This window comes from Nicotiana tabacum, chromosome 5 (assembly GCF_000715075.1).
Source record: "Nicotiana tabacum cultivar K326 chromosome 5, ASM71507v2, whole genome shotgun sequence".
Taxonomy (NCBI): domain Eukaryota; kingdom Viridiplantae; phylum Streptophyta; class Magnoliopsida; order Solanales; family Solanaceae; genus Nicotiana; species Nicotiana tabacum.
The window spans coordinates 102,181,200-102,200,773 of NC_134084.1; the positions used below are offsets into that span (position 1 = coordinate 102,181,200).

The following is a 19,574-nucleotide window of genomic DNA, read 5'->3' on the forward strand; positions in this document are numbered from 1 at the left end:
ATACATTTTTTCGAATTTTCGTTCTTTTTAACGACTGAATTATGATTTTTGATTATCCTGACAGACATGCTTTGTATTTTGATCGGTGAGATTAAATGCAAAGTGGGCAGACCCACAAATGACTAACAACACATGTCTCGGAAAGCGACAAATTGTACAGTGAGGTCATTTATCACTATTTGTTTTCCTTTTGGAGTGATTGCTCGTGAAGCAAAAATCACGTGCTTACACCCCAAAACCTTCAATTTCCAACTTTCCCCAAATGACCTACGGACCTCTAAATCCACATTCAGACGCGCTTCTAAGACCAGAATCACAATACGGAGCTATTTCCAGGCTCGAAATCCCAAACAAACATCGATAACATTAAAATACACTTCAACCCAAATTTATGAAATTCTTCCAAAATGCCAACTTCCCACAATAAACGTCGAAATGCTTCCGGGTCATCCAAAACACGATCCGGACATACGCCCAAGACCAAAATCATCATACGAACCTATTAGAACATTTAAATCCCAATCTCGAGGCCGTTTGCTCAAAAGTCAAACCTTAGTCAATTCCTCCAACTTTAAGCTTCCGAAATTAGAATTTTCCATCTGAATCAATCCGAACTTCTCGAAATTTAATTCTGACCACACGTACAAGTCATAATACTTGAAGTGAAGCTAGTCAAGGCCTCAAACCGTTGAACGACACGCTAGAGCTCAAAACGACCAGTTGGGTCGTTACGCGTACATGGAAGATAGTGTGTAGGATGCACCAATTTATAGCTACTACAACAGTTACTATTACAACAATTACCGATGCAAACATCAAGGGATAAGGTTTGATACATGGGTTGCTACAAAAAGTTGAGTCTACTGGATGAGCAAACTCTTGTGCAGCACCAGGTATCCAAAAGTAGGACAGTCGCGAGTAATATGTTGGTGATGGCGTCGCAAAAGATGGAGGGTCAGTCACATGGACTGCAGTAGTCCATGGTGGTACCAATTGGATAGTAGCATCACCGAGCCGATCTACGTGGAGCTAGTCAGTAACAAAAGGGGTGGGGCTTCAAAAACTTCAGGTTCTGCAAAGTCCTCCACTCTATTACCTTTGTTTCCTAACTTGTCTGCTACACTATTTATCTCTATGTTCGTGTGGATGACTAGTGGATCATGGAGCTTGCGGAGGAGGTGCCTGCAATCAGAGAGAATATTATCATAAAAAGGGGCGATCTTTGTGCAGTAATGTAATTACCTTCACATCATCTATGTTGACTTATAAGGGCAAAAATTGCATCTGAAGAGCTAATTATAGTCCCTGTAAGAGTGCATCTAGTTCAATATTTAGATACGTGGTGGGCGATACTTTGCCCGCAAAACCGATTATCCAGTCACCTGTAGAGATGTGTATGACTCTGCCGATCCTATAATTTCTCGTGGCTTTCACAGCCTCCCCGTTAGTGTTTAGCTTGTATTGATTAAGTTTGGGTGGTAGCCATTTCAAAGAAAAAGGTGTTTAGGATGTTAGAAACCTACTAAGCAGCTCGGTACGTGAATTCAATTGCTTGATGCACAATGGATTGGTGTGGGATGGAGAGTCTTTTGTGTTCAAATACATTAGTGTTTCTAGTGAACCAAATACTCCACAAGGTTAGAGGAACAAAAGTATGTGGATGAATGTTGTATGGTATATGGTTGTGCTTAGTATGAATAAGTGTGTGCAGCCACTATGATGGTGGAGAGTGGTGCGCGAGGAAAGTGGGAAGAATGTGTAGGCGTAATCTTTTCCAACGGGTTTGAGCATTCGGGCAGACCAAGAAGATATGAGTGGATGTCTCATTGGGTGCTTGGCAATGGGGCATAAGGCATCCGATAGCAAGACAATGTGGTGCAGGTAGTGTCCGGTAGGAAGTCATGGTTTAATAGCCAGAGAAAATATCAGATTTTTGGCGTTATAGATAATGTCTAGATCCATTTAAAATTAACTGTATGAGAGTGTGTTCCCAAAGTATCATTAATTAGAGATTTGTACTATATCTAACGGAAAATGAACCACTACTTGTTAAAGCCCAGAATATGCAATCTACTTAATAGGTATATTGAGATATATGAGTACTGTGCATGTGGTCCTTAATGTTGGAGGGTATGTCGTGCCATCGTGGGTTATATTATCCCAATCACATCTAGTAGGAGTATGATATTGGTGAATTATTGTGGTTACGTTTTGAAGTGGCGATAACCCCTAGATGGCAGATCGCAAGGATGTGTACCCGTCCCAATCCAAGGATCATCCCAAAATTTAATATGATGCCCAGAGCCATTTGCCATTGCAACCCATGTTGACAGAATGACCATCCATTAATAATATTCCTCCAGACAGGAGAATGAGTTGTATTGGATGTATGGAGATGCAGATATTTATGAAGCTGAGTCGAAGCCCAAAGGGTAGTAGGTAACTGAAAGAGTTTCCAGGATAGGCTCGCGAGAAGGGCTTGATTTTTAGTATGCAACCTCTGGATACCCAGACCTCCTGTGGCTTTAGCAGTGGTAACAATTTTCCAATTTAAAAGATGTAGTTTTCTCCCGGTGGTTGTCATGCCCCATGGGAAATTACACTGGTATTGTTCTATTTTGTGAAGGATTGAGGAAGAAATTGAGATAATTTATATCACATGATTTGGGAGACTATAAAGCATGGACTTAATAATAGTTGTTCATCCGGGTAATGTGAGGAAATTCGATTTCCAACCATCTAGTCCATTCTTAAAGTATCCAGCAAGAATTGGAAGTCATTGCATTTGGGTCGTTTATGAAATATAGGAAAATCAAGGTATTTCCCAAAGGTCGTACCTCTTTCCATTTTAAAGGAACTGAGGACGAAGTACTTATCCGTAGGAGTGTAATTCTTAGAAAAGAAGATTTTTGACTTCTCAAAATTTATCTTTTGTCTTGAGTGAGAATTAAAATGATTAAGAGTATAGATTGTTACGTGATATCTCTTAGTACCTATTTTTTAGAGTAGTATAATATCATCTACAAAAAAAAAAGTAAGACAAGTGAGGAATGGTTCTAGAAATAGAAATTAGTTTCCAAGCGAGGTAGTCCATCGATAAGGAGATACTTTGAGAAAGCATTTCTATGCACATTATAAATATGTAAGGTGAAAGATGATCTCCTTACCTAAGTCCCCTATAAGGGAAGAAAAATGGCGTACTTGTACCATTAATAAGTATGGAGGCGGACATGGATGTTCAGCAAGACATAATTAGTTTGATGGTAGATGTTTTGAAAATTTAAAGAAATGAACAGTCTGGTAAATAAAAGACCATTCGAGCCTATCAAATACTTTTTGTAAGTCTAATTTAAGCATCACGACGCTCTGGTTGCCATACATTTTGGTAAAATGGTGTAAGATCTCTTGGGCAATAATCGCGTTGTCTGATGCTCGCTTACCTTTTTGGAAACTTGACTGTGTAGGGCTTATGATTTTAAAAATAAAAGGCTTACTACAGTTAAGGATTATTTTGGTAATTATTTTGTATATGGTATTGCAAAGACTAATAGGGTGATATTGAGCATTACTACTGTTATTTGTAACTTTTGGAATAAAACACAGATAAGTTTGATTAATATCCAAGGGTATAGCATGTTCTCTAAAGACTTGGTGGCATAATGATGTGACTGAAGGGCATACTTCATTCCAATAGTTTTGATAAAACATAGGGTGTAAGCCATCAGGCCTCAGAACTTTGAAAGGTTTGAAAGAGTGACGTACTTGTCTAATTTCAATGTCCCAGAGTGGCTCTGAAGAGTAAGATATTCTTGAGGAGATAAACAGTGAGAGTAGATTGCACATGTTCAATAGTAAATAAATTTGTGTAGTAAGTTTGAATGGTGCTATGTATTTGGATAGGGTCATAACACCAATTTCCAACAGAGTCCTTTAGAGCTGAGATACATTTTTGTCTACGTTTATGAAGAGTAGACATGTGGAAAAAATTTGGTATTGGCATCTTCATCATTGAGCAAACTAATTCATGATTTATTTTCAAACTCCCTCTCCTAATTTTAGGAGTGAGTTGTGTTCATTGGTAAGCTGGACTTCTAAATTTTGGAAGAACGAGCTAGTGGGATTATGGACAGATGCTTGAATCCCTGCAATCTAATAATTTTATTTTCCTGGCAAAAATGTTGCCAAATGAGTGCTTATCAGTGAAGAATAGTAGTTTTGAAAGCCTCAGTGGCGTCGATCAGATTATTATTCGTTGATCAAGTTTGATGAACTAGTTTTCGACAATCTGGATGAGAGAAGTCCAAATTATTTCAAAGTGAAAGTTTTTTGGATAGGAGCACGTTGTGCCTCTAAAGTAATTAACGAAGGACAATTATCGGAGTGGGTTCGTGGTAAATGACGAACCATGGCTTCGGGATAGCAGTTTATCCAGTCATAATTTTATAGGACACGGTTCAAGCGTTCGAGTATGGCATAACCATGTTTGCGCTTGTTTGTCCAGGTTTAGCGGCTGCCCCTAACTCCTAAACTATCAAATTACAGTAGTTAAGATAATTTGCGAAAGAGTCCGACTTGTGATTGCTAATGGGGCGTCCTCCAAACTTCTTTGATGTTCGGAGAATGTCATTAAAATTGCCCCTATGTGCCAAGAACCCTTATACAGATCATGCATGGACATCAAGTTATTACACAGAATATCACGAATTTACATGAAGCTTTAGCATAAATAGCGGAAAACAACCACTTAGAAGGGTTAGGCCATACCTGAACCATACATTGTATTTCATGTTCAGACATTCGAAGCTCCTCTATAGTGATTAAAATAGTATTCCATAAAACAACTAACCCGCTTGAAAGGCCATTAGCTGGAACTTGGGATAGATTGGTGAACTGAAAATCGTCTCTAAGTATGGTGTGATCCTGCATGTGAGTTTCTAGAAGGACAGCCAAAACATGCCTACAAGTATCAAGTAAAGAGCTGAACTGATGCCTAAACTCCGCATTATGCGATCATCTGAAATTCTAAATGATTATGTTCATAATTGATAGATTGGGTATTTGGGTTAGTCCACAACAAGCGAATTAAGAACTGGAAGATGGTCCACTCCTTGGGCTTCCTGGTGCAGAGCAATATGAGGGGTTGTTCCGCAAAGCGTCAGAATTATAACCATGGCATACTTCTCTGCCTTGCGATTGCCATTGGTTTGAAAATTGAGACTGCATTTTTCTAGACCGAGGGGATATTTGAGGATGAATTTTTTTGCATACTGTTCTTTGAGAATGTACAGATAGATACCTTTTAAAAAGAAACTCGTTCCTTGTTTCCCTTATTTTTGCCGTTATCTCCTACCTCTCAATGTATTTCCTTATCGAGTGTTTTGGAGGTGGAGGTGGAGTGCGTGGTGGACTCTGTGGGGGGTTAGGGGATCGTAGGGGCTGGTCGGGTACGGTAAAGGTATGGCAGGGTTGAAGGCGTTGATTTTGCTGGAACCATGGTGCATATATCGGTCCTGAGTAGTGTGGTGGGTAGAAAGGGAGCAAATTTATGGGTTGGTGCATTTGGTGAGTGGATGGATGCATGTGGTAGCTCCATTGGGGAGTCGAGAGGAGAAGGGGCGGTTGTGATCGACAAGAAGTGGGGTTTGAGTCATTTACCACTGGCTCTGGCCATAGGCGTCCATTCCTAGGTGCATCCCCTTGGTGACTATCTCCGCTAGGTGGGTTAGATTGTGGACTAGGAGGGCCACTTCCTGATTGTTGAGTTCTATAGTGAAGGTCAGTGCATAACCCTATAAGTCCATCTCCAGCTATGACTGGAGGGGTTGGTCCTCTGAAAAGATTGAGAGGTGTAGACTATTGGTGCCTTAGGGCGGGGGTTGCGTGATTGGTTCATGGTTAGACGAGGTAGATGAAAGCACCAATTATTGTTTCTGATAGTTTCTCTTAGGTAAGTATGCCCGTGATTGTGTAAAAGAGAGGGGTGTTGCATGTTCTAAGCTAGTCGATGATAGAAGCAGGGTATTATGATGAGAGATTAGGATTGAGGAAGTGGGTTCACTTAAGATAGTGGCCGCTGAAGTCAGTTTTGTGATTGTTGAAAAGGGGATGGCTAGACTTGTAGACGTATGGTTGATATTTCTGAGAAGAGAATCACATAGGTGTAAATCATGATGTTCTTGTAGAGAAGGAATTGGGTTGTGGAATGAAGGTGTTGTATGGGTGGTTAATGGTGGAGATGTAGCATGCAAAGTTGCGGTGCTGAAGTCTGAAGAGATCAATAAGGAAGAGAGGGTGTCTGCAGGAATTGTTGAGGTGGCGTCATTTATGGATGGGGCCTAACCAGCTGTATTGATAAGTGAGTTATATGGCTTTGTGGGGTAAGGCTCACTGTCAAATTTAATATTTGGGGAGACAATTGCTTGGTGGGCTAGTGAATGATTCTCGTAGGTAGTATAGAGGGACCGTGAAGGGTATACGACTTGTTGTTTGCCAGAAGGTGCAAAAGGTCTTTTCCCCTTAGACGTCGAAATGGGCCGTGGACTATATTCTTGGACCAAGTTAGTAGACTCAATGTTACATCTCGCATTTTCGTACCTTAAAATTTTATTTTCAGTTAACCGACGTAGATTCGGAAAGAGATCATCTTAACGTTAACGTACTTACGTTATTTATAACAAACGATAAATAAGTATTATGAAGGATAAAGAGGTACACGGATTAAAGAAAACGAGTTTCATTGAAAATGAACAATTTGGAATAAAATACGGGTCGGACGATAATACCCGATAATTATGAACTAGTACCATGCAAGGCACCATATGACCACGGTAGTATAATATATAAAGTATATATGAAGTATTTTAAAAATAAATAGAATTTTAAGTAATTTGTGATAATTTTTAAATTATGCGGGTAATTAATTAATTATCGGGTGACAAGACATTATCCAGTTAACTAATAAGTGGATAAAAAAATTAATAAATTATCCCTCCCTACCCCACGTGGCAAGAAGCCACACAATTGGAAATGACTAAGTAGTCATTTCTGCCAGATGACTTTTTATCATTTCAACCAGGGCGTGACTAAATTCTTAGCAAATAAGACTCAGTTAGGAAACTTAATAAATAATTCATTAGATAAAAAAGGGCACATTTCTGTATTTGGTTTTCAAACCAAGGAAGTTAGAAACAATATCATTTCATCCAACATTCAAAAATTCATAGCAAAGGTTGGTTCCAATTTCAGAAGCAGAAACGTTCCATTTCAAATAATTCAAGTCAAGAATTTCGTTCCAATTACATCGCATTCTGTCAAAAAATTCGTCCAAATTTCGTTTCAAGATTTCAAGCAAAAATTTCGTCCATATTTCGTAAAAGCAGATTCGTTCAAATAATTCCAGGAACAGGTATGTTAAGGCTAAGCTCTTCCTTCATTTTGCATGATCTCGTAATTACAAAAATTTGATAACGAGTCACACAGAAAAATTCATATCCCGGAATTTACGTATATTTTGCTAGTCTCGCAGGTTACGTATATTTTTCTAGTTTTGTAAGTTACAATATTCTCCTTATCGGGACTTCATATTCAATTGAGTATTTTCTTCTTCCAGTCAAAAGAGCAGAGAATTTATATATATAGTATTAAAGTATTTTCATTATCATCGAGATATAATCGATGGACAGGCCCCTATTGGGCAATCTCTAATTAGATGGTATGTTATATACCGAGCCTGTTGTGGCTGAGCGCCTATGAGCGAGCCCAGTTGGTCGAGATACAGAACCAGTGAGCCTACTACGGTAGAGCAGATATATATATGTATACTGAGCCTTATAGGACCGGACAACTATTTTACTCACTATATTGAGAGAGTTGAGTTAGTATCAGCTGATGAGCATATCCTCAGATTATCTTTGATCCCCAGTTGCTTGCAGTTATTATATCATCAGTTCTGTTTCAGCTTTCAGTTTATTGTCTTACATACTCGGTACATTATTTCGTACTGACATCCCTTTCTGGGGGCGCTGTATTTCACGCGTGCAAGTTCAGATAGACAGACGGGTAGACCTCCTCAGTAGGTGTTGCTCGAGTTCAGCTTTATCGGTAAGCTCCCCTTCTGTCAGAGTTGCCGGGTCTAGCAGTGTGGTGTATATATTGTGTATATATGTAGATAGGTTATGGGTAGGTCGGGGCCCTGTTCCGATCATAATACATCTATCAGTAGAGGCTTGTAGACATATCCTATCGGTTAGTATAGTATGTTGGGCCTATAGGCCCTGTAGGAATATTTTGTTGGCCTGTCAGTTGTAGTAATTATGACGGCCTTGCCGGCCAGCTTTATGTTGACATTAGTCAGTGTTACTCTCCATGTAGTTTTATATTTTGCATCGCATATTATCTTGTGATGTGGCCTATAGCCAAAGTATGACATTACATATCCAGAATCTCTTAGTCGCAAGTGGTACGCAAGGGTTGATGAGGCACTAGGTACCGGTCTCGCCCCCGGGCTCAGAGCATGACAAAAGTGGTATAGAGCAGTCCTTTCCTAGGGAGTCTACAAGCTGTGTCTAGTAGGGTCTTGTTTATAGATATGTGGTGCACCATATTATATAAGCAGGGGACTACAAGGTATTTAGGAGTTGGTTACCCTTCTTTCAAATCTAAATCATGTTGTAGCACTAAGTTATAGGAAATTTGAGTTATACTTATGTGTTGACGTTTGCATGCACAGATGACGGTAACTAGGAAGATTACGGCTAGCCAGATGAGAGAAACAACAATAGGTTAGGTGACTAGCAGGGTACCCCTAGCATATGGGGCCCAATCAGAGTCGTAGGGAGAGACCCCTACCCAACGATTACCGGCTCCTCCACCACCTGAGGAAATTCCTAGGGAGACTACACATCCAGTTCCCCCTCCGCTTCCATCAGATCAGGACTTGATGAGTGTGGTACATTTGTTGGCACAGTTGGTAGCTACCCAGCAACAGGCTAGGGCATCTGCTAGTGCATGACCTTATGAGGGATCTAGGAGTTCAAGGGTTCGAGAGTATTGCTTTAAATCCCCCAGAGTTCACGGGGACAGATCAGAAGGAGGACCCGCAGGATTTCATAGATCAGCTTCATGGCATCTTTCGGGTTATGCATGCCATGGAGAAAGAGGCAGTTGAGTTAGCAGCTTTTTGACTCCGGGATATAGCCATCGTTTGGTATGAGGGATGGTAAAGGTCTAGGGGACGTGATGCACCTCCTGCTATTTGGGAGAATTTTTCAGATGTCTTCCTTGACCAGTACTTACCACGAGAGATCCGACAGGCCCGACTCGATCAGTTTCTAGCCCTCAAGCAGGGCAATATGAGTGTTCGAGAATATAGTCTCCGTGTTAACTCATTGGCCAGATATGCACCATCCATAGTTACTACTATGCGAGATAGAATCCACAAGTTTATAGTATGGTTGGCCCCAAAGTTATCCGAGGCGTGTGCCACCGCTGCATTACAGGATAGTATGGATATCTCGCGGATTCGGGCATTTGCCTAGACTATAGAAAGGGTTAGGCATCGGTAGCAGAGTACGGAGAGGACTGAGTCAGGGCAGCGTAAGAGGATGATATTTGCCAGGTCTCAGGAGTAGTCTTAGAGTAGTTACAGGCCCCAGTACTTTGAACGACCACCTAAACCTCCGCCACCTCAGCTATAGGGTTACAAGTATGACCACTATACTCAGTCAAGACCAGGTGAGAGCTCCCACGCATCAAGTTTGCAACGACAACGAGGTTCGAGACAAACAAGGTCGTTTCTACTACGGTGGCCATCTGCGGTTGAGGATACTTGGGCCAATGTCGAGCCGGTTCCGATGCTTGTTATACATGTGTTGTCCAGGGCATATGATGCGAGATTGCCCAAATAGAGATTTTGGGGGTATGGCGCAACCAGCGAATTCAGCGACATGATCAGTTATGTCCGTGCATCCTTCAGGGCACAAGTCTAAGTCTTTGGCTGGTAGAGGTCGAGGCAGAGGTAGATGGTCCAATTTAGGTGGTAACCAGAATCGTATCTATGCGCTAGCAGGTCGACAGGACCAAAATTCCTTACCAGACGTTGTGACAGGTATGTTGACCATTTGTTCTTACGATGTTTATGCCTTGATAGACCCAGGATCTACTTTATCATGTATTACCCCATTTGTCGCGCGAAAATTTGGTATAGTGCCTGAAATACTAAGCGATCCTTTTGCAGTATCTATACCAGTCGGAGAATCGATTATCGCTAGATACATTTATCGAGGTTGTACGATATCAGTTTGTGGTCGTCAGACCTCAACCGACCTACTTGAACTAGAGATATTGGATTTCGATGCTATCATGGGCATGGACTGGTTGGCAGCTTGTTATGCCACATTTGATTGTCGATCAAAGATAGCTAGATTTCATTTTCTGGGTGAGCGAGTCCTTGAATGGGTAGGTAATACAACGACACCCAGAGGCAGGTTTATTTCCTATCTGAAGGCAAGGAAAATGCTCGCAAAAGGGTGCATTTATCATATTGTGCGAGTTAAAGATGCATGTGCTGAGATACCTGCACTTCAGTCCATTCCAGTAGTAAAGGAGTACGCAAATGTATTTCCAGATGAACTTCCAGGTATTCCTCCAGAGCGAGAGATTGATTTTGGCATCGATTTTCTTCCGAGAACGCAACCAATATCCATCCCTTCGTAAAATGGCACCTGCCGAATTAAAGGAATTGAAGGAACAGTTAAAAGATTTACTGGAGAAAGGTTTCATAAGACCCAGTACCTTACCTAGGGGTGCACCGGTATTGTTTATACGGAAGAAAGACGGCTCGCTAAGAATGTGTATTGACTATAGGCAATTGAACAAAGTAAATATTAAGAATAAGTACCCCCTTCCAAGGATAGACGACTTGTTTGATCAATTACAGGGAGCTAGATGCTCTTCAAAGATAGATTTAAGGTCGGGGTACTACTAGGTCAGAGTTCGGGCGAAAGATATTCCCAAGACCGCCTTTAGGACCAGATATGGCCACTTTGAGTTCCTTGTTATGTCCTTCGGGTTGACGAATGCACCCACCATATTTATGGACTTGATGAATAGCCTATTTCGGCCATATTTGGATCTGTTTGTGATAGTCTTTATTGATGATATTATGGTTTATTCACGTTTAGAGGATGAGCATGTGGATCACCTGCGAATAGTACTTCAAACCCTCCGCGATAATAAATTGCATGCTAAGTTTTCTAAGTGTGAGTTCTGGTTAAAGTCCGTAGCATTCTTGGGGCATATTGTCTCCGACGGAGGTATAAAGGTAGACACTCAGAAGATTGAGGCTGTGAGATCCTGACCTAGACCTACCACTCCGACAGAGATTCGTAGCTTTCTAGGCTTAGCAGGATATTACCGGAGGTTTGTAGAGGGTTTTTCTTCTCTTTCAGCACCATTAACAAAGCTGACACAGAAAGCGACTAAGTTTCAGTGGACAGAGGCCTGTGAGCAGAGTTTCCAAGAGCTTAAGAACAGGTTGACCTCAGCACGAGTTCTAGCACTTCCAGAAGGTCCAGATGGTTATGCCATGTATTGTGATGTCTCAGGTGTCGGATTAGGATGTGTCTTGATGCAACATAGGAAGGTGATTGCATATGCTTCAAGGCAATCAAGGAAGCATGAGTGGAATTATCTGACCCACGACCTCGAGTTAGCTGCAGTTGTCCATGCACTTAAGATATGGCGACATTATTTATATGGTGTGCATGTTGATATATTCACAGATCATAAGAGCCTGCAATATATCTTCAAGAAAAAAGAGTTGAATCTGCGATAGAGGCGGTGACTAGTTATTAAAATACTATGATGTTATCATTCTCTACCATCCAAGGAAAGCTAATGTTGTAGCAGATGCCTTAAGTCGTCGATCTATGGGCAGCTTAACACATGTAGAGGCTGAGAAAAGACAATTAACAAGAGAGATTCGTCAATTGGCTTGTTTGGGAGTTTGGTTAGTAGACTCTGGCAATGGAGGAGTTGTACTCCAAAATACTGCAAAATCATCTCTCATAGCTGAGGTAAAGGAGAGGCAATACGAGGATCCAGAGTTAGTCAAGTTGAGAGAGCGGGTTCCACAACAGAAGAAGCTGTTGTTAGTACTCAAAGGAGATGGGGTTCTCAGATACAGGGGTCGTTTGTGTGTTCTAGATATAGCAGGGCTACGAGACATGATTATGTCAGAGGCACATAATTCATGGTATTCCATTCACCCTGGGTCGACAAAGATATATCATGACATTAAGGATGTGTATTGGTGGAACGATATGAAAAAGAACATTGCTGAGTATGTCGCTCAATGTCCTAGTTACCAGTAGGTGAAAATAGAGCACCAGAAGCCCGAAGGGCTAATGTAGACTATAGAAATCCCGACATGGAAATGGGAGGCAATAAACATGGACTTTATCACGGGTTTACCTCGTTCCCATCGTAAGTTTGATTCCATAAGGGTGATAGTCGACATGCTCACAAAATCAGCTCATTTTCTATCGGTGAGATCTACATATACAACACAAGATTATGCAAAATTATATATTAAGGAGACAGTGCGACTACACAAATTACCCGTATCTATTATTTCTGACCATGGGGCCCAGTTTATAGCACATTTTTGGAGGTCATTTCACAAAGGTCTAGGAACTCAGGTGAATCTCAGCACTGCTTTTCATCCAAAAACAGATGGACAAGCCGAGCGCATGATTTAGACGCTCGAGGATATGTTGCGAGCATGTGTGCTGGATTTTAAAAGTTGGGATGAACATCTACCTCTTATCGAGTTTTCATATAATAATAGCTACCACTCCAGTATCCAGATGGCTCCGTATGAGGCTTTGTATGGGTGCAGGTGCAGATCTCCCATAGGGTGGTTTGATGTTGGAGAATTTGGGTTATATGGGCCAGACCTGGTTCAACAGGCCATAGAAAAAGTAAAGCTTATCCGGGAGCAACTGTTGATAGCTCAGAATCGTCAAAAGTTATATTCTGACGTGCGATGAGATTTAGAGTTCGGGGTTAATGACTGGGTATTCTTAAAGGTGTCACCTATGAAAGGTGTGGTGAAATTTGGCAAGAAAGGCAAGCTTAGCCCACGGTATATTGGGCCTTATAGGATCATTAGGAGAGCGGGCAAAGTAGCTTACAAGTTAGAATTGCCCTCGGAATTGGAGTCTATTCATTTGATTTTTCACGTATCTATGTTACGAAAGTGCATTGGCAATCCTACCTAAGTGGTGCCCATAGATGATGTACAAATTACAGAGGGCTTGACATATGAGAAAATTTCGGTTGCCATCCTAGGCCGACAAATCCGCAAGCTACGGAATAAGGAGGTAGCCTCCGTGAAAGTACTTTGGAGAAACAACAATGTGGAAGAAATAACTTGGGAGGCCGAGTAAAACATGAAATCTAGATATCCCTACTTATTTCCTCCTCCAGAGAAGGGTCCGACTGAGACGTCATAACCTCAAGGTGCGTGTACAAATTCTTGTGCTAGCTATTATTATTGGTCGTATGAGGTCATCGTCGTTATTAATGATTGTGGTCCTATATGACGTTAAATTACTAGGTTTCTACAAGAAGAGTTGGTAGTAGCATTGTTATAAGAGCGACTGTACCAAGGTTATATAAATCCCGGAAGGTTAAACATTCGAGGACGAATGTTTCTAAGGGGGAAGGATGTTACATCTCACGTTTTCATACGTTAAAATTTCATTTTCAGTTAACCGACGTAGACTCAGGGATGAGATCATCTTAACGTTAACGTACTTATGCTATTTATAACAAGCAATAAATAAGTATTATGAAGGATAAAAGGGTACACGGATTAAAGAAAACGAGTTTCGTTGAAAGTGGACAATTTGGAATAAAATAAGGGTCGAACGATAATACCCGATAATTATGAACTAATACCATGCAAGACACCATATGACCACGGTAGTATAATATATAAAGTATATATGAAGTATTTTAAAAATAAATAGAATTTTAAGTAATTTGTGATAATTTTTAAATTATGCGGGTAATTAATTAATTACCGGGTAACAGGACATTATCTAGTTAACTAATAAGTGGATAAAAAAATTAATAAATTATCCCTCCCTACCCCACGTGGCAAGAAGCCACACAATTGGAAATGACTAAGTAGTCATTTCTGCCCGATGACTTTTTATCATTTCAACCAGGCATGACTAAATTCTTAGCAAATAAGACTTAGTTAGGAAACTTAATAAATAATTCATTAGATAAAAAAGGGCACATTTCTGTATTTGGTTTTCAAACCAAGGAAGTTAGAAACATTATCATTTCATACAACATTCAAAAATTCATAGTAAAGGTTGGTTCCAATTTCAAAAGCAGAAACGTTCCATTTCAAATAATTCAAGTCAAGAATTTCGTTCCAATTACATCTCATTCTGTCAAAAAATTCATCCAAATTTCGTTTCAAGATTTCAAGCAAAAATTTCGTCCATATTTCGTAAAAGCAGATTCGTTCAAATAATTCCAGGAATAGGTATGTTAAGGCTAAGATCTTCCTTCATTTCATGATCTCGTAATTACAAAAATTTGATAACGAGTCATACAAAATAATTCATATCCCGGAATTTACGTATATTTTGCTAGTCTCGCAGGTTACGTATATTTTCCTAGTTTTGTAAGTTACGATATTCTCCTTATCGGGACTTCATATTCAATTGAGTATTTTCTTCTTCCAGTCAAAAGAGCAGAAAATTTATATATATAGTATTAAAGTGTTTTTATTACCATCGAGCTATAATCGATGGTCATGCCCCTATTGGGCAACCTCAGATCAGATGGTAAGTTATATACCGAGCCTGCTGTGGACGAGCGCCTATGAGCGAGCCCAGTTGGTCGAGATACAAAGCCTAATATGGCCGAGTGCTTATGAGCGAGCCCACTACGACAGAGCAAATATAAATGTATACCGAGCCTTATAGGACCGCACAGCTATTTTACTCACTATATTGAGAGAGTTGAGTCAGTATCAGCTGATGAGCCTATGCTCAGATTATCTTTGATCCCTAGTTGCTTGCAATTATTATATCATCAGTTCTGTTTCATTTTTCAGTATATTGCTTTACATACTCGGTACAATATTTCGTACTGACGTCCCTTTTTAGGGGCGCTGCATTTCATGCGTGCAGGTTCAGACAGACGGGTAGACCTCCTCAGTAGGTGTTGCCCGAGTTCAGCTTTATCAGTAAACTCCCCTTCTATCGGAGTTGTCGTGTCTAGCAGTGTGGTGTATATCTTGTGTATATATGTAGATAGGTTATGGGTAGGTCGGGGCCCTGTTCTGATCACAATACATCTATCAGTAGAGGCTTGTAGACATATCCTGTCAGTTAGTGCAGTACGTTGGGTTTGTAAGCCCTGTACATATATTTTGTTGGCACATCAGTTGTAGTAATTATGACGGCATTGCCGGCCCAGCTTTATGTTGACATTAGTCAGTGTTAGTCTCCATTTAGTTTTATATTTTGCATCGCACATTATCTTGTAATGTGGCCCATAGATAAAGTATGACATTACATGTCCAGAATCTCTTAGTCGCAAGTGGTACGCAAGGGTAGATGAGGCACTAGGTGCCGGTCTCGCCCCGGGCTCGGGGCGTGACACTCAAGACTTATTACTGTTGGGTTAAAATGGATAGGCTGGCCTAGTGAAGAGTTTAAATTAGTATCGAGATCTTGTAGATGAGAGAATTTATTAGAGTTCTGTATTGTGAGGCGATTGGATCGATTAACCTTATCAGGTACTTTTGGGCCAGAGGTGGCCCAGTAGGGTTGGAAAAAATACATAACCAGTAGGGTGTGCGCGTCCGTTGTCCGGTGCTACTTCACCGTCTGCTGTTCTAGATACGTTAATTAAGGATATGGTATTGGAGACTAATATTCAGCTATCTTACATTTGAATTTAGTGGTTGATTTTTTGGGGATAGTAACTGTTTTCCATTCAGAGGCTAGATTTTGAAGGTTGTTGGAGGAGGAAGGTGAAGAAATAGTGGTCGCAGGCAAGGTGGATAGAGGCGGAGTGGTAGTGTAATGAAATTCCATGTAGGATGTCCAAATCGACAGTATATGGTGCATAAGAGATTAAGGCTCTCATACAAAAGAACCTATTTATGAGTGCCAATGAGACCATGTGTTTTTAGAAGTTTCCCGAGAGAGACTTCAACACATATGCGTGCATATCGACCATAGAGGCAGACCCACATAGACATAGGGGGTCACCGGATCCCATAAAATTTGAAAAAAATCTGTACATATAGGTGCCTATACTTTGAGAAACGTATATATATAGGCACCCGAGTTGGAAAAGTTGCGCTGGAGTCACTAGTCCAGCCTTCCACTTAAACTTTCTAGTTGTGCTGGGGTGATTAGGGTTTGATTCCTAAGTCTAGCAAACCTTAAATTTTTATTTTTGTTTTTAGGGGCTATCTAGTCATCAACCCAGATCCCCACTCCCTTTATTCTTTTGATTAAAACCTTAACCCATCTCGTCATCAGCTCAAATTTCCTTTCTATTTTTAGTCCCCACCTTCATTGACCCCTATCCTCTCAGTTTTACTTTTGGTTAAACCCCTCTCTAAAAAAGCCCGAAACTCTCTTCTAACGTATTGGTTAACGATTCAGGAACCCATAATTTTAGAAGGACATTAAGTTTAGTGTTCGCTTCTAGTGGTGCCCCCGACGCTTGAAAATCCTAGGTCCGCCTCTGACCGACCCTTGGTAGTTGTTGAGGTACAAGTATCCACCTTTAGTAGTTGTTCGAGTTTGTTGCCCACATAATGCAAGATTTCAAGGTCGTAAAATTTCGTGGAGATCTCGGGTAGACGTACCCATAAGGCTGAGTAGGTTAACTGAGTATTGGACTCAATGAACTTAGGCTCCCACCTTCTTACAGAGAGAAAATGGTTTAAGATAAACCATGACCCTCCATGAAGAGCTTTCTAGTATTTTCCTCTTTTCTAAATTTAATTACGAAAACAATCTGACCCCAAATTAATTAAAGGTAGGTCTTTAGATGGTTTCCTTAATAAGGTAAGTCTGATTTTCAGTAGTTAGTGATGCACTTTTCCCCCAAAGACTTTAAACTATACCATAAAACTACTAGGGAGAGTATAAGCATGATTTATCAGATGCAGTGAGATGCACTAAAATATTCAAATTTATCTGTTAAATCTAGATCGACATGGATAAACTGGCAGGCAGCAGGACCGGTTGAAATTTGGGAATTAAAAATGAGAGTTTGTAAAAAAGTATTGGGTTTGGGGCTGGAGACGGTTCATCAATTTACATAGTATTCAAATTAGGAGGGTCGAAGTAGAATCTCAATATTTTTCATGCTAGATAGTTTTACCAAAGGTAGTTTAATCTTGTCTTCATTTCTTTAGCTTGCCTCGATTAAAATTCTTTTCTTTTCATAAGCATTTGTTTATGTATTTGTCAAACATGGTTGAAATCTATTTCTAAGGTTTCAAATTACCATTTACACTTCTTGTAAGTCTAGTTACTGAAAGTGAGAGTGTCAAATATAATCTTCAGCAACAAGTGCAGGCACATAACTGTCACTGTTTTAAAAGATATCAGGATGTAGTAAAAATGCATTAAGGCGATTTAGGAGGGTAGGGAGTGTTAGGAAACGTGTCAAGCTAATAGAAGAAAAATAATATTTAAGAGAGAAAAGCAATAAATTGCATAAGACAAGACAAGACAAGATTTATATGGTTCGGCAATTTTTGCCTACTCCACGGCCACACAAAGAATAGCTCTTTATTAATTGAAGAGAGAAAGAAGAAGTTTTGGGATGATTTACAAATAAAAATGTAGACCCCTATTTATAGGCATTTGAATGCCCTGCCGAGGTAAGCGCTTACATCATAAGAATGCCGATATAAGCGCTTACATCATAAGAATGCCGAGGTAAGCGCTTACATCACAAGAATGTTGATGTAAGCGCTTACATCATATTTTCATCTCTTTTTGATTTTTCTTTCTTTTGTTTTGTCTACTTTCACATACAATAATAGGTTTGGTCCTATCAATCTCCCCCTAAAACCTATGTTACATCAAGAAAGATAAATAAATTTACTATTCTTTGATGGTGCCTTCACACTATTAGTATTGAAAGCTAACTGAGGCAGCACACAGTCTCATTTTTTTAACACCGACAACTTTGGTCAACATGTCTGACGGGTTCTTTGATCCTGGTATCTTCTGCAGGGAAAAAGTTTCTTCACTTATCAACTCTTGGATATGATGATACCTCAACTGGATATGCTTCGATCTTGCATGAAACACTGGATTCTTGGCAAGATGAATTGCACTCTGGCTATAGCTGAAAAGCTCACAATTGTCCTGCTCTTTACCTAGCTCTTTAAGAAAATTCTTGAGCCAAATCATCTCTTTTCCAGCTTCTAAGATTGCCATGTACTCTGTTTCAGTGGTAGATAGAGCAACACTTTTCTGAAGTCTGGACATCCAACTAACAGCAGTACCACCCAAGGTGAACACGTAGCCCGTGGTACTTTTTCGACTATCCAGATTGCCGCTTAAATTTGCATCATCAAAACCTTGTTAGATAATATTGCTCTTTTTAAAACAAAGTGCCATACCTGAGGTGCCTTTGAGATATCACAATATCCATTTTACACCTTCCCAATGCTCCTTTCCTGGATCTGACATGTATCTACTGACAACTCCAACAACATGGGCTATGTCAGGTCTAGTGCAAACCATATCATACATCAAACTTCCTACTGCTGAAGCATACAGAACTTTGGACATGTACTTCCTTTCTTCATCTATCTTAGGTGATTGGTCTTTTGACAGATTTAGATGGCTTCCGAGTGGAGTGTTTCTGGTCTTTGCATCATGAAGACTGAACCTGCTTAGTAACTTCTGTATGTATTTTTCTTGAGACAATTTTAAGGTTCCTTCCGACCTGTTTCTGCTAATCCTCATCCCAAGCATTTGCTTAGCTGGTCCTAAGTCTTTCATTTCATACTCCTTCGCCAGTTGTTGCTTAACCAAATTGTTCTCATTTATGCTAGATCCTGCAATCAGCATATCATCAACGTACAACAATAAAATGATATAGGATTCATCAAGATTTTTGATATAACAGCAATGGTCCATCTCACATCGTGTGAAACCATTTTTATGCATGAATCCATCAAATTTCTTGTACCATTGTCGGGGAGCTTGTTTCAAACCATACAAACTCTTCTTCAACTTACACACAAGGTTTTCTTTACCAGAAACTTGAAAACCTTCAGGTTGCTTCATGTAGATGTCTTCTTCAAGGTCACCATGCAAGAAAGCAGTTTTAACATCTAGCTGCTCCAAATGCAAATTTTCTGCAGCTACAATACTTAGCACCAACCTGATAGTAGTTAATTTGACTACAGGAGAGAAGATCTCGGTGTAGTCAATTCCTTCCTTCTACCGAAAGACTTTTACTACTAATCATGCTTTGTATCTCTTTTTACCATCATGCTC

At 40.1% G+C, this 19,574-nt stretch overlaps 1 long non-coding RNA gene across 1 annotated transcript; it reads right to left on the reverse strand.

Annotated features, from left to right (window-relative positions):
• Positions 1-703: 703 nt before the first annotated feature.
• On the reverse strand, positions 704-6,314 carry LOC107794833 (uncharacterized). Its single transcript, XR_001649992.2, has 2 exons — positions 4,765-6,314; positions 704-1,182 (listed from the first exon to the last, which is right to left on the reverse strand). It is a non-coding gene; the product is annotated as an uncharacterized LOC107794833 (long non-coding RNA).
• Between the last annotated feature and the right edge of the window lie 13,260 nt (positions 6,315-19,574).